We start from the raw sequence: 12,482 nt of genomic DNA on the forward strand, positions 1-12,482 counted from the left end.
GGCAAGATCCACCTCCACTCCCAGCAAAGATGCCGGCCCCACCCCTCCTCAGGGCTCCCCACCCCACTGTGAGAACCCGGTCAGGCCTCTGCCTGCTGGTATTCCCTCCCCCGCCTGAGGAATCCAGCTGTCAATTCTTCTCAGCCAAATCAGCTTCATCACAGGTGATTCTGCTGGTTGCTTCCTTTCTCTGAGCCTCAGTTTTTCCATCTGTAAAATGAGCAGGTTGAACCAGTTCCTGTGAGTCAGGACCCATGTCTCCTAGATGCTAAGCACCCTCCTGGGGGCCCTGAGAGCCCTGCCTCTCCTCGGCCAGTTTGCCCAACGTGATGGCGGAGCCAGCCCTCACCTAGATGGGCGGGGACAGGTGACAAGGACAGCCTTATTCATGCCAGCGTTCCTCTCCTGTATCCCGGGGAATCGCTGAACATGCAGAATGCCGGGAGCCGGTCCATCCTTGCTGCTTGACACAGTCGCTGCAGAGAAGAAACATCTGCACAGCATATGTTTCAAGGGACCTGGGGTATATGGCATCCTGTTCTTAATATGTTTGCTCCCTTTAGCACTATGTGTTTTAACCAAGGTCACCTCTCCTCCGAGAAAGGTTGTTTTCCCAGGTAGGGATTTTTCCCTGAAGTTAAGGAGGGGATAAAACCTCTTAACTAAGTGCCAGGCAGATAGTTAATCACTTTAACTACAAACAATCACCCTTAAGCTACATAATCTTTACTCCCTGGAATGGAGATAAGAAACGCCCTAACCTTTGCAATAGAAATTGACAGGATTAAAATCAACTGGTATAAATACAGATGTAACAAGACAACAAGACAGAGAACCTAGAGAGAGAACCAAGAGACAGGACTTGGCTGGAGATCCTACACAGAACCCAGAGACAGAACCTAGACAGAGAACCTAGAAATAGAACCTAGCGAGAGAACCTGGCTGAAGAACCTAGACACAGAACCTAGAAACAGAACCTAGCAAAAGATCCTGGACAGAACCTGGCTACAGAACTTTGCTGAAGAACCTAGACAGAACATGGCAAAAGAACCTGGCGACAGAACCTGGCGACCGAACCCGGCTGGAGAATTTGGAAACCCTGGCTGGAGAACCTAGCAAGAGAACATGGCTACAGAACTTGGCTGGAGATCCTGGCTAGAGAACCCAACTCTGCTGATGAACTGAACACTGCCTTCATGTCATTCCTTCTTCGCCGACTCCGTCCACACCTTTGGGGACCCCTGGACCTGCTGGGGTTGGACCCCAGCAGCAGAATGCACCAACTTCAAGTTCGTCTAATGTCTGGTGTGTTCATTTCCTGTGGCTGACATAATACCAAAAGCTCAGTGGCTTAAAACGACACATTTATTCTCTTAGAGTTCTGGAGGTCAGGTGTCCAAAATGAGCCAGGGCTAAGATCAAGGTGTAGGCAGGGCTGGTTCCTTCTGGAAGCTCCAAGGGGAAGATCAGTTCCTCACCACTGACGTTATAGGCAGTTAGACATGAGCAGAGCAAGGAAGATGGGCCAGGTACAGGTCACCAGGATGGAAAGCCCCAGGTGCCTAGCAACGAACAATCGACTGTAGGGCGGGACCTCACCCCCACCCGCCGTGACCTATCCTCCTCTAGCATATCCCTGGTCTGAGGTTCGGACCCCCTGACCTTTCCTCTCTAAAGAGAATATCCAGGCCTCAGTAGTATTTCAGCTCCAGGTCCAGATAAGCAACAAAACCAGCCATGGCTGATGTCAGGACCAGCTGCGTTGAATGATGACCCCCTGCCCCGGTGCCTGCCAATCAATCCATGGAGACCAAAACCTGAGGACACACCTGGAAAGCTGCTGACTATTCTATTGAGATCTTCCCCTGGGGTCTCCCCTAAACTCTCCACCCTTAAACCCTTAGGAGGGAGGACCCAGCTCGCACTCCCTCCTGGGAGCACCCCTGTCCCTTTCCCTTCCCTTCCTCCTCCCTCCTCCCCCCTCCCCCTGACTCCCCCACTCCCCCATCCCCAGGCAATTTACCTGTAGCTTCCTTGATCCCAAGCTCCAAGGGCCCTTTCTTTACCTCTAGAACAGTGGTTCTCAACCTTCTGGCCCTTTAAATACAGTTCCTCATGTTGTGACCCAACCATAAAATTATTTTCGTGGCTACTTCATAACATAAGTAATGTTGCTACTGTTATGAATCCTAATGTAAATATCTGATATGCAGGATGGTCTTAGGCGACCCCTGTGAAAGGGTCGTTCGACCGCCAAAGGGGTCGCGACCCACAGGTTGAGAACCGCTGCTCTAGAACTTGTCTGCTAAGCCCATTTCTTCTAGGAATGACTTTTGCTCCCTCTGTAATTTACCCAGTAAATGTTCTCTTACAGTTTGGGTCTTGCTCTGAACTCTTTCCTACCTGGAACCCAAGCACTGCAGTTGCTGAAAACCATGTTTGGTCTGATAACTGGTGCCTCGCCCGCCTCCTGCACTTCCAGCTTCTGGAGTTTGCAGCGCTCCTTCGCTCACGGCTGCATCCCTCCAGCTTCTGTTATCATGCTGTCTTCTCTGGCTGTGATCCTCCTGCCTCCCTCTTATAAAGACCCTTCCGATGATATGGGGCCCACCCACCCAGATAGTCCTGCCAGCAGCTGGAGGAAATAGGTTTATTCCCTGGACAAATTAAACCAGGGAAGCTCTAGACCTGGGGACACTGGGCACACCAGAGGGCAAGGCTAAATCACTGCATTATAAAGGGAAGCAGGACAGAGGGAGGGGCATTCTTCAAAGGCCACATAATAAATGATGAGACACCAGCTTCTGTGCCCTGATGGCCTCCCAGAATGCTGGCTGCCTGGCTTGTACCTTCCAGGCAGGAGATCAGAGAGTTTTTCTCAACAGAATGATCTCCCCATCTCAAAATCCTTAACTTAGTCACATCTGCAAAGTCCTTGCTGCCATATAAGATAATACACACCGGGCCTGGGGATTGGGACACGGACATCTTTCGGGGGCTTTACTCTGCCTACCACACCTGATGTTCCAGTTTACCACCTTCACAACACGTGTATTTGTCATGACTGCGTATCATCTTTGATTTTTTTTCTTTGAATTGACCCACTTTTTAAAAAGTGAATTTAAATCCAACATTGGCCTTATCCTAAACAATCCTATATAATAAAGAGCTAATATGCTAATTAGACCGAACAGCAGAATGACCGTCCAGACGACCTTCCGTACAAAGCCAGGGCTGCGAGGGCTGAGGCTCTTGCACGAATTTTGTGCATAGGGCCTCTAGTCATATCTATAAAATCATTAAAGTGATTGCTAGTCATTTTTCCCTGATATTCCATAAATTAAATACATGACTATTAAAATGTCAAATGTTTATCTCTGTACCATATAACATCACTTTCCATTCTACCAGTAGTACACAGAACATCCTTTGGGGACCAAAAATAGAACCCAGCCTCCTGATTTTACAGAAAAGGTCAATTTGTCCAAGAATACACAGCAGCAAAGAGCAAAAACTTCAGCTGTCTCCACTTCTTCCCCTCGTCTCCATGCTCATTCATCACAACTTACATGTCTGCCTTTTTTTCTTTAATATCATCCTACGTTGGTGATTCCTATCATGGAGGGCTCAGTTCCCCTTCTGTTACACTCATGGATATTGTATGTTTGAAAAGTGGGGTTTCCTATTGCTTCCCCTGCAGCCTACTTATCTGTGGTAAACAGTTGCCTGTGTACTTGACCCACATCTGGACAGCATCCAAGGCCCGGGGCGAATGAACTGAAAGGGGAGGTCCGAGGCTGGGGGTGACTTTGTACTATGCTCCTTGGCTTCTCTCCCACCTACAAACTGACCTTTGAAAACCAATTTTGAGAAGACGGAGTTCCTGCACAGAGTGTGAGATGATATAATTGTCCTCCTCTTACATAACCCCGGGCATGCAATAAAAATAGCTTTCATTCATTGGATACTCCGTATGGGACAGGCCTTGCGACAGGTGCTTTACACACACCCAGTCACAACAACCTTACGGAGTAGCTATTAGTGTTCTCACTTTACAAATGAGAAAACAAAGTCTGGGAGCGGTTAAGCAACGTGCCCAGGGTTACACCGCTGGTGTGACAAAGTCTGTGTTCACAGAACCTCAGACGATATAGGAGAAATGAGAAATCCACTGCAGATGAGGAATGACAAGGACAGCCAGAGAGGTTGAGCAACCTGCACAAGGGCATAGTGGCAGACTCGGGGATAGAATTCATATCTTCAACTCTTAGATCAGTTTGTTCTTTCAAATTTCCTCTCTCTTTTTAATATGTTTTTTAAAATTTTATTTCAGAGAGGAAGGGAGAGGGAGAGGGAGATAGAAACATCAATGATGAGAGGGAATCATTGATCAGTTGCCTCCTGCACGCCCCACACTGGGAATGGAGCTCACAACCTGGGCATGTGCCTGATGGGAAATCGAACTGTGAACTCCTGGTTCACGCTCAAGCACTGAATCACCACCATCACCACCACCACCACCACCACCATCCCCCCACCCCCATCAGGCGATTTCATCTCTTTTAAGCTATTGTTTCTTGGATGATTTCTTCAGATGCCTGCCTGATCTGCTTATTTTTTTTCTCATCCTTCCGTGCATGACCCTTCACTGGTGCTTTTGCCCTTCATCGTGTTCATGCTAATCGAGAACTGTAGAGGAATCTAATGAAAGTGACCCTTCTCTCACTCTGACCCACAGGAAAAAAAACAAAAACACAAGACTAAGTGCTAAAAATCTCCATGGGTCTGTATTCATTAATTTGGAATTAGTGATAATTTAACCAGAAAAGCATTAATGTTTACCTTTATCCTTTCCCTCCAGAAAAAAGAGATTGCTAAGCAGATATACAGTGAAAACAAGGTCAGATGGGTTAATGATCAAAAGAAACTTGTAAATTAAAATTTTAACCCAATAAGAACCTACTGATAGATGGCCATCAGTAGAGTATTCACTAAATAAATGATTGTATGCAATGGAATACTATGGAGCCACTAATGATGATGCCATAAAACAATGTATAATAATATGAGGACAAATTATGGTTTAGTAAATAAAGACCATGAACACAAAATAAAACGACTGTGCTTTTATTTTTATAAGTACACACCCACAGAAAAAAAGACTGGAAGGATATATTAATAACCAGTGGTTGTCTCTGGGTGATCTATACCTTTTTGTGCGTTGATCTGTTTTTTCAAATTTTCTATAGAAAATTTCTACAGATACTTTTGTAATCCAAAGGAGGAAAAAAATCAATAAAAATGTTAGATGTCATCATTAAGAACTGCTATTTTCACCTGGCCAGTGTTGCTCAGTGGTTGAGCATCGACCTATGAACCAAGAGGTCATAGTTCAATTCCCAGTTAGGGGGTGTGCAGGAGGCAGCCGTTCAATGATTCTCATTATTATTTTTTTTTAAAAAAAATACATTTTTATTGATTTCAGAGAGGAAAGGAGAGGTAGAAAGAGAGAAACATCCATGATGAGAGAGAATCATGTATCGGCTGCCTCCTGCACACCCCCTACTGGGGATGGAGTTCAAAACTCCAGGCATGTGCCTTTGACCAGAATCATACCCGGAACCCTTCCGTCTGAAGGCCAGTGCTCTGTCCACTGAGCCAAATCGGCTAGGCCGTGGTCGGCAAACTGCGGCTTGTGAGCCACATTCGGCTCTTTGGCCCCTTGAGTGTGGCTCTTCCTAAGCCTTAGGAGTACCCTAATTAAGTTAATAACAATGTGCCTACCTATATAGTTTAAGTTTAAAAAATTTGGCTCTCAAAAGAAATTTCAGTCGTTGTAGTGTTGATATTTGGCTCTGTTGACTAATGAGTTTGCCGACCACTGGTAGGGCAATGATTCTCATTATCGATGTTTCTATCTCTCCCTCCCTCTCTAAAATCAATAAAAATATATATTAAAATAAAAAAGTCTAGAAGTTTATTTAATTTGCAGAATATATATAGAACTCAAACACCACCACCACACCAATAAAAACCAAACAATTTGATTTAGAAAATGGGCAAAGAACTAGAATAGACATTTTGCCAAAAAAGTTATACAAATGCCTAATAAGCATGTGAAAAGATGCTCCACATCACTAATCATTAGGGAAATGCAAATCGAAACAACAATGAGATACCACTGCATACCCATTAGGATGGCTACAATAAAACACACACACACACACACACACACAGAAAAGAACAAGTGCTGGCGAGGATGTGGAGAAATTGGAAACTTTGTGCAGTGCTGGTAAGAATATAAAATGGACCCTAGCCAGTTTGGCTCAGTGGATAGAGCATTGGCCTGTGAACTAAAAGGTCCCAGGTTCGATTCCGGTCAAGGGCACATGCCCAGGTTGTGGGCTCAATTCCCAGTGGGGGACTTGCAGGAGGCAGCGGATCCATGATTCTCTCTCATCATGGATGTTTCTATCTCTCTCTCCCTCTTCCTTCCTTTCTGAAATCAATAAAAATACATATTTTTTAAAAAGAATGCAAAATGGTGCAGCCACTATGGAAAGCAGTAGGAAGGTTCCTCAAAAAATTAAAAATATAATTACCATATGATCCAGCAAATCCACTTGTGAGTATATTCCCAAAAGAATTCACAAGGACTCAGGTATTTGTACACCCATGTTCATAGCAGCATTATTCACAATAGCCAAAAAGTAGAAACAACCCAACTGTCCATCAGCGGATAAATGGATAAACAGAATATGACATATACATACGATGGAATAGTATTCAGCCATGAAAAGGAAGGGAATTCTGACGCATGCTGCAACACAGATAAACCTGGAGGGCATTACGCTAAGTGAAATAAGGCAGTTGCAAAAAGACAAATACTATATGATTCCACTTAAATGAGGTACCAAGAGTGGTCACATTCATCGAGACAGAAAGTAGAATGGTGGCTGCCAGGGTCTGGGTGAGAAAGAATGGGGAGTTATTGTTTAACGGGCACAGAGTTTGTGTGTGGGAAGGTGGAAAAAGTTCTGGAGGTGGGTGGCAGTGATGAACTGTACGCTTAACAATGATAAATTTTTTTAAATTGTATGTTATGATTTTTACCACAATAAGAATTTTTTTGAATTATATGAGTCTATATACTAATGTGTCAATAGTAATCGTTGGGGAAGGAAGTATGTAAACTTCCACTTTCTCTGTATTGTTTGGATCTTTTACAACGATCATATTCTCATTTTAAAAAGTCTAGTGCCCTTTAGAAAATGAAATAAAAGTAACCTCAAACCCTGAAGCATATCAGCGCACAATTTACGAAACACTTTCACAATCATTGTCCTGCTTAAGCATCACAAAAATCCCACAAAATAGAGATATTCTGCCATGTTGTCGATGAGAAAACAAGGTCAGAGGGCAGCTGAGTGACTGGCTGGTAAGTAAAACCAGGAGCCAGGACATCATCACAAGCCCCTGACCTGCTCAGCCCAGCCCAGCCCAGCCCAGTTTCAAGCATCACACCAACGAAAGCTCAGTCAGTCCCAGGTAAACCTGTCGGAACCCAGGAAACTCTCTCTGCACCCCCAGAACAATGCTCCCTGGGCAGCCTCGGAAACAGAAAGCCACATCAAGGTGATGAGATCTTGGGGGGATGTGGGCAGACAGTCTGACTTGAGGAAGCCACCAAAGCAAACCCTGGGTGTCACCCCCACAGGGGCAGAACCAAATTTACAAACCAACCTTAGCCATTGACAGCCCCCCACCATGTGGGGAGGGAGGGTCCTCAGGCCACCAGGAGCCCCCACTCTGGTGTGCCCCAGGCCTGGCCTCACCTGGCCCTGATCTTCTCCCAGAAGACCCCCCACCGACCCAGTGTACCTGGTCCCGCGTCCCAGGCCTCACGGATCCGATCAACAGCAGCTCACGGGGGCCAGCTGAAACAGAAGTCAACAGGAAGCGTGAGAGTCACCTCTGACAAAAGAGGCACAAGCACAGGAAGTGGGTTTGGGCCAGGAGGGCTGGGGCTTGCCGTCTAGAAGTGAGGCAACCCTGCCAGCCTCACCGCTCAGCTGGAGTTGAGCAAGACTTCAGTGCCCGGGAAGGGAAAAAAAATGCAAATCTATCTCCTTAGCCAGGTCTTCAAGGTTCCCCACTGCCACTGCAGGTGTGTGTGCCTCTGTCCTGTATTTGGAGGGGAAGGGCTCGGGAAAGAGCTTTCACTTTGTTGTTTGTTTGTTTGAATGTATTTTTTTTATTGACTTCAAAGCAGAAGGGAGAAGGGGAGATAGAAACATCAACGATGAGAGAGAATCATTGATCAGCTGCCTCCTGCACACCCCACACTGGGGATCGAGCCCGCAACCTGGGCATGTGCCTCAACCGGGAATCGAACCGTGACCTTCTGGTTTGTAGATGGAAGCTCAATCCTGGCTCACTCAGGGGAGGAGATGCACAGACCCTGGCATAGCACATACAGGGCACCTGAAAGAATAAACAGCCCTGACCAGTTTGGCTCAGTGGCTAGAGCGTCGGCCTGTGGACTGAAGGGTCCCAGGTTCGATTCCGGTCAAGGGCATGTACCTGGGTTGCGGGCACATCCCCAGTAGGGGGTGTGCAGGAGGCAGCTGATGGATGTTTCTCTCTCATCGATGTTTCTAACTCTCTACCCCTCTCCCTTTCTCTCTGTAAAAAAATCAATAAAATATATCTTTTAAAAAAAGAATAAACGAAGTCAGATAGACTCCAGCTACCACTTTTAGCTGTGAGACCTTGAATGAGCTGCTTTCATCCCTGAGTCTCCTCATCTATGAAAGGGAGGCAATACCAGCACGGGCTGCACTGCACTGTTTAAGCTGAAATGAGATATGGTCCAACTGGTCCCTTTACCAGTTGGCGGTGAATCGCCACCTTTCTGCCTCTCCAAATCGGACCCACTCCTTCAGTCTTCTCAGACCAGACCTCCCTGGTCTGACAGTCACCCTGAGCACCTGTCGCCTCCGCAGTGGCTCCAGGTCTCGTGGGTGATTTCGTCTCACCACACAGAAGCACACGGTGAGGAACCGCTACTGAGGCCCTTCGCTGATCATTCCTCTCCCACGGTGATGCCACCCAGCGAGGGCGGGGGCAGCATGGATCTGTCTCTGCATCCTCAGGAGCATTCCGCAGAACGCTGGAAGTTAGTCTATAAATGTTCGAGGGCCTTCGTGATGCTATGAAAGTCCACCATCTTTAAAGCACAGAGGGAAACTGAGGTACCTGGGCTGAGGGCTCCGTAGCAGCAGCGCTGAGGTTGTGCAGGCTGTGGGCAGGAGGGCAGGGCCAGGGTGATCCTTGGCTCCTCTCACAATCCCCTAAAACCCCTAAAGATGTGAAATGGGGCGGGAGGGGGCTGCTGAAAGCTGAAGCTTCATCTTCCTGAATCCTGCTCGCCCACACCCTGTGCATTGCCAGAAGGAAGCCTGCGTAGTCTGCAGCATCCTTAAATCTATGAAAAGCAACCCTTAGTTGGCGGTGACTCCCCACCTGACAGGAGACCTCCCCTCCTCCTGGCTCTCTGTCCTCACCTCGCTAACCTCCTGCTTTTCAGGTGATGGCACCTTCTTAAAGATTGTCCCTCGCCCTAGCCGGTTTGGCTCAGTGGATAAAGCATCTGTCTGGGGACTGAAGGGTCCCGGGTTTGATTCCCAGTCAGGACACATGCCAATTGCAGGCTTGATGGCAGCCAATCAATGATTCTCTCTCATCATTGATGTTTCTATCTCTCTCTCTCCCTCTCCTTTCCTCTCTGAAATCAATAAAAATATATCTAAAAAAAAGAAAAGAAAAAAAAAGATTGTCCCTCAACACGCCTCCCTCCAGTTTACCACCCCACCAGGGCTGCCCGCCTGGCTCCATACTGTCTGAGTGTACCCCAAGCCTCTTAGTGTTTCCCAAGCCTTGTTGAGGCTTATTATGTGCCAGACCCTCCGTTTTATATACAACATCCTGCTTTACCTGCTTTAACTTTTTAAGGTAGAAGCTGTTACTATTCCTATTTTACAGGTAAGGAAACTGAGACCTAAAGAGGTCATGCAACTTGCTCCAGGTCACACAGTAAGGGGATCCACACTCTAACTTGTATCACAGACATCGCTGTGGGATTCTACTCTAGGGAGCAGAACCCAGGTCTGCTTTTCTGCCGGAAACGATCTATCGTCTTCACTAGCAGAGAAGAGTAGAGACCCCCAGAAGCTAGTGACCTTTGAAGCCCCAGCAAAGGGCGGAGCTGTGCACCACCCAGTTAATCTAGATAATGGTAGCTGAAGCATCCTCCCCACCTGAGTTCACTTAATTCCTTAGATATTCATGTAAATCCTTGTTGCTTATTGTTGATTAGATATTCTGCCTATTTCTGGAAATTGTCTGCTGATGAACTAATCTGTGTGTCATTGAACTCTCCTTACCTAAGGGCTACCCCAGATCAACAAAAGGTTGGAGCGGCCTGAGCATCGGTGGAAGTCCTTCTGGACTTGCCCACCTGGTCCCCCAATATTTCCAAATTGTCTCTTGTCTCTTTTCTCTCTCATTTGTGTGCGGCCCCTCTTTTCAGATCCCGAACCCTAATCCACGCGGGACGTGGAGGGAAACACACTCAACACTTTTCTCCAACCTCCCACGTTGCACTGAGATGGGGACCTTGCAGGCAGCCGTGTTATGGATGTCGGAATGACTGAGTGCGTCATCGCCAGGGAGCTTGTTAGAGATTCAGAAGCCCAGGCCCCACCTCAGTCCTACTGAATTATCATTTACATTTTCCCAAGAGAATCAGATTGATTTGCTCATCAAAGTTTGGGCCACACTGTCTGAGTTGAATTGAATGGATGTTGCTATACAGGCACTTATGGGCAAAGCAAGCCTAGAAAATTAAAAAAAGGGGGAGGGGGGCTCTTGAGCTCTGGGATTTCACCCCTGGAGGAAGCGCGGGTCCCAGAAGTTGGGTCTCAGACTCTCACCATGCCTCCACCAGTTTCCACTCCTTCAGTTCTCAGGCTTGGCCCTGGCAGTCTGGGTAGCAATGGGACGTGGTTAGAGCGCCGCCTGCTGGCCTTGATTAGGTATGTATCACACATTTTGGCCTTTGGCAGATTCCGGTAGTTCTTGGCAGCCCGGTTTATTTCTGCTCCCTTTTCGGCCTTAAACATTCACTATTCGCTACTCCTGCCATGGGTTTGGATAAGTCCTTATTCTCTAAGTGACAATAATGTAGAACCCATGTTTGCTTATTAGCCCCTTGACCTCCTCAATTCAGTTCAATCATTAGGCATCGGTGAACACCTATCGGGCTTTCTCACAACGGACCTCTTCTCACTAATGTCAAAGCAAGCGGTCAAACCAGGCCCTTAGTGTTCGAACCACGGCATAAAGATTTAACACTGATTATTTGCAACATTCCCGTGGACACAGTTTTATTTGCATATATTTATATCTATCTGAAATCAACAAGAAAAGGAAAGCATCTAAATTGAAAACTGGGCAAAATATACAGGTAGAAGAAGGATACAAATAGCCAAAGACATTTTAAAGAAATGTTTTCATTTTTTTAAATTAGATTTTTGTTTAAATCTTTACTGTTGAAAGTATTACATATGTCCCCGTTTTTCCCCCAATTGACCCCTTCTAGCTCGCCCCCCTCCTGCCCCCACCCCAGGCCTTCACCACCCTATTGTCTGTGTCCATGGGTTATGCTTATATGCATACAAGTTCTTTGGAAGATCACTTCCCATCCACCCACCCTCCCCCGCCTTCCCTCTGAGATTTCGAACTCTGTTCTATGCTTCATTGTCTCTGGATCTATTTTGTTCATTAGACTCCACATATGAGTGAGATCATGTGATACTTGTCCTTCTCTGACTGGCTTATATTGCTTAGCATAATACTCTCCAGGTCCCTCCATGCTGTCTCAAAAGGTAAGAGATAAATTAGATTTTTAAAATTATTCTATTTCTCCAATTAGCTTCTTAGTTATATATTATTTTGTTATTATTTTAACGGTTATCAAGAAATTACAGCATGTGTGCTTGAATTGTTAGTCTACTACAATTTGTACATTTACCACTCCCCAGATAATGCAAGAACCTTACAATTTAACTCCACTTATTTTCCTCCTGCCTTTTGGCTATTATTGTCAAATATTGTAATGTTTCATGTAAAAATAATATATTAGGATATCATTACTGTTCTATGCAGTCAATATTCACATATTTTCCCACACATTTACCTCTTATCATTCATTCACTCCTGCATTTCTTTGCTTCTATTGGGATTATTTTCATTCAGTAAAGAACATCCTTTAGTATTTCTTTTAGTGCAGCTGTCTTGGCAATGAATTCTCTGTTTTCACTTGTTAACCTCTTAGTTCCAACTTCATTTTTAAAGAATATTTTTCTTTGTGTAAAATTCTAGATTGGCAACTATAGTCTTTCAGTTCTTAAAAGTTATAA

General features: G+C 45.9%; 1 protein-coding gene across 1 annotated transcript in view; it reads right to left on the reverse strand.

The window, feature by feature from the left end:
* Positions 1-7,917, reverse strand: part of NDEL1 (nudE neurodevelopment protein 1 like 1) — a 98,281-nt gene extending 90,364 nt beyond the window's left edge. Inside the window, exon 1 of the mRNA XM_070395556.1 lies at positions 7,882-7,917. The gene's annotated coding sequence lies outside the window, so the exon portion shown is untranslated. The remainder of the gene's footprint in view (positions 1-7,881) is intronic.
* Positions 7,918-12,482: the final 4,565 nt, after the last annotated feature.

The sequence above is a fragment of the Myotis yumanensis genome, unplaced genomic scaffold (assembly GCF_028538775.1).
Source record: "Myotis yumanensis isolate MYYU_CA2020_CCGP unplaced genomic scaffold, mMyoYum1.0.hap1 SCAF_16, whole genome shotgun sequence".
Classification (NCBI taxonomy): domain Eukaryota; kingdom Metazoa; phylum Chordata; class Mammalia; order Chiroptera; family Vespertilionidae; genus Myotis; species Myotis yumanensis.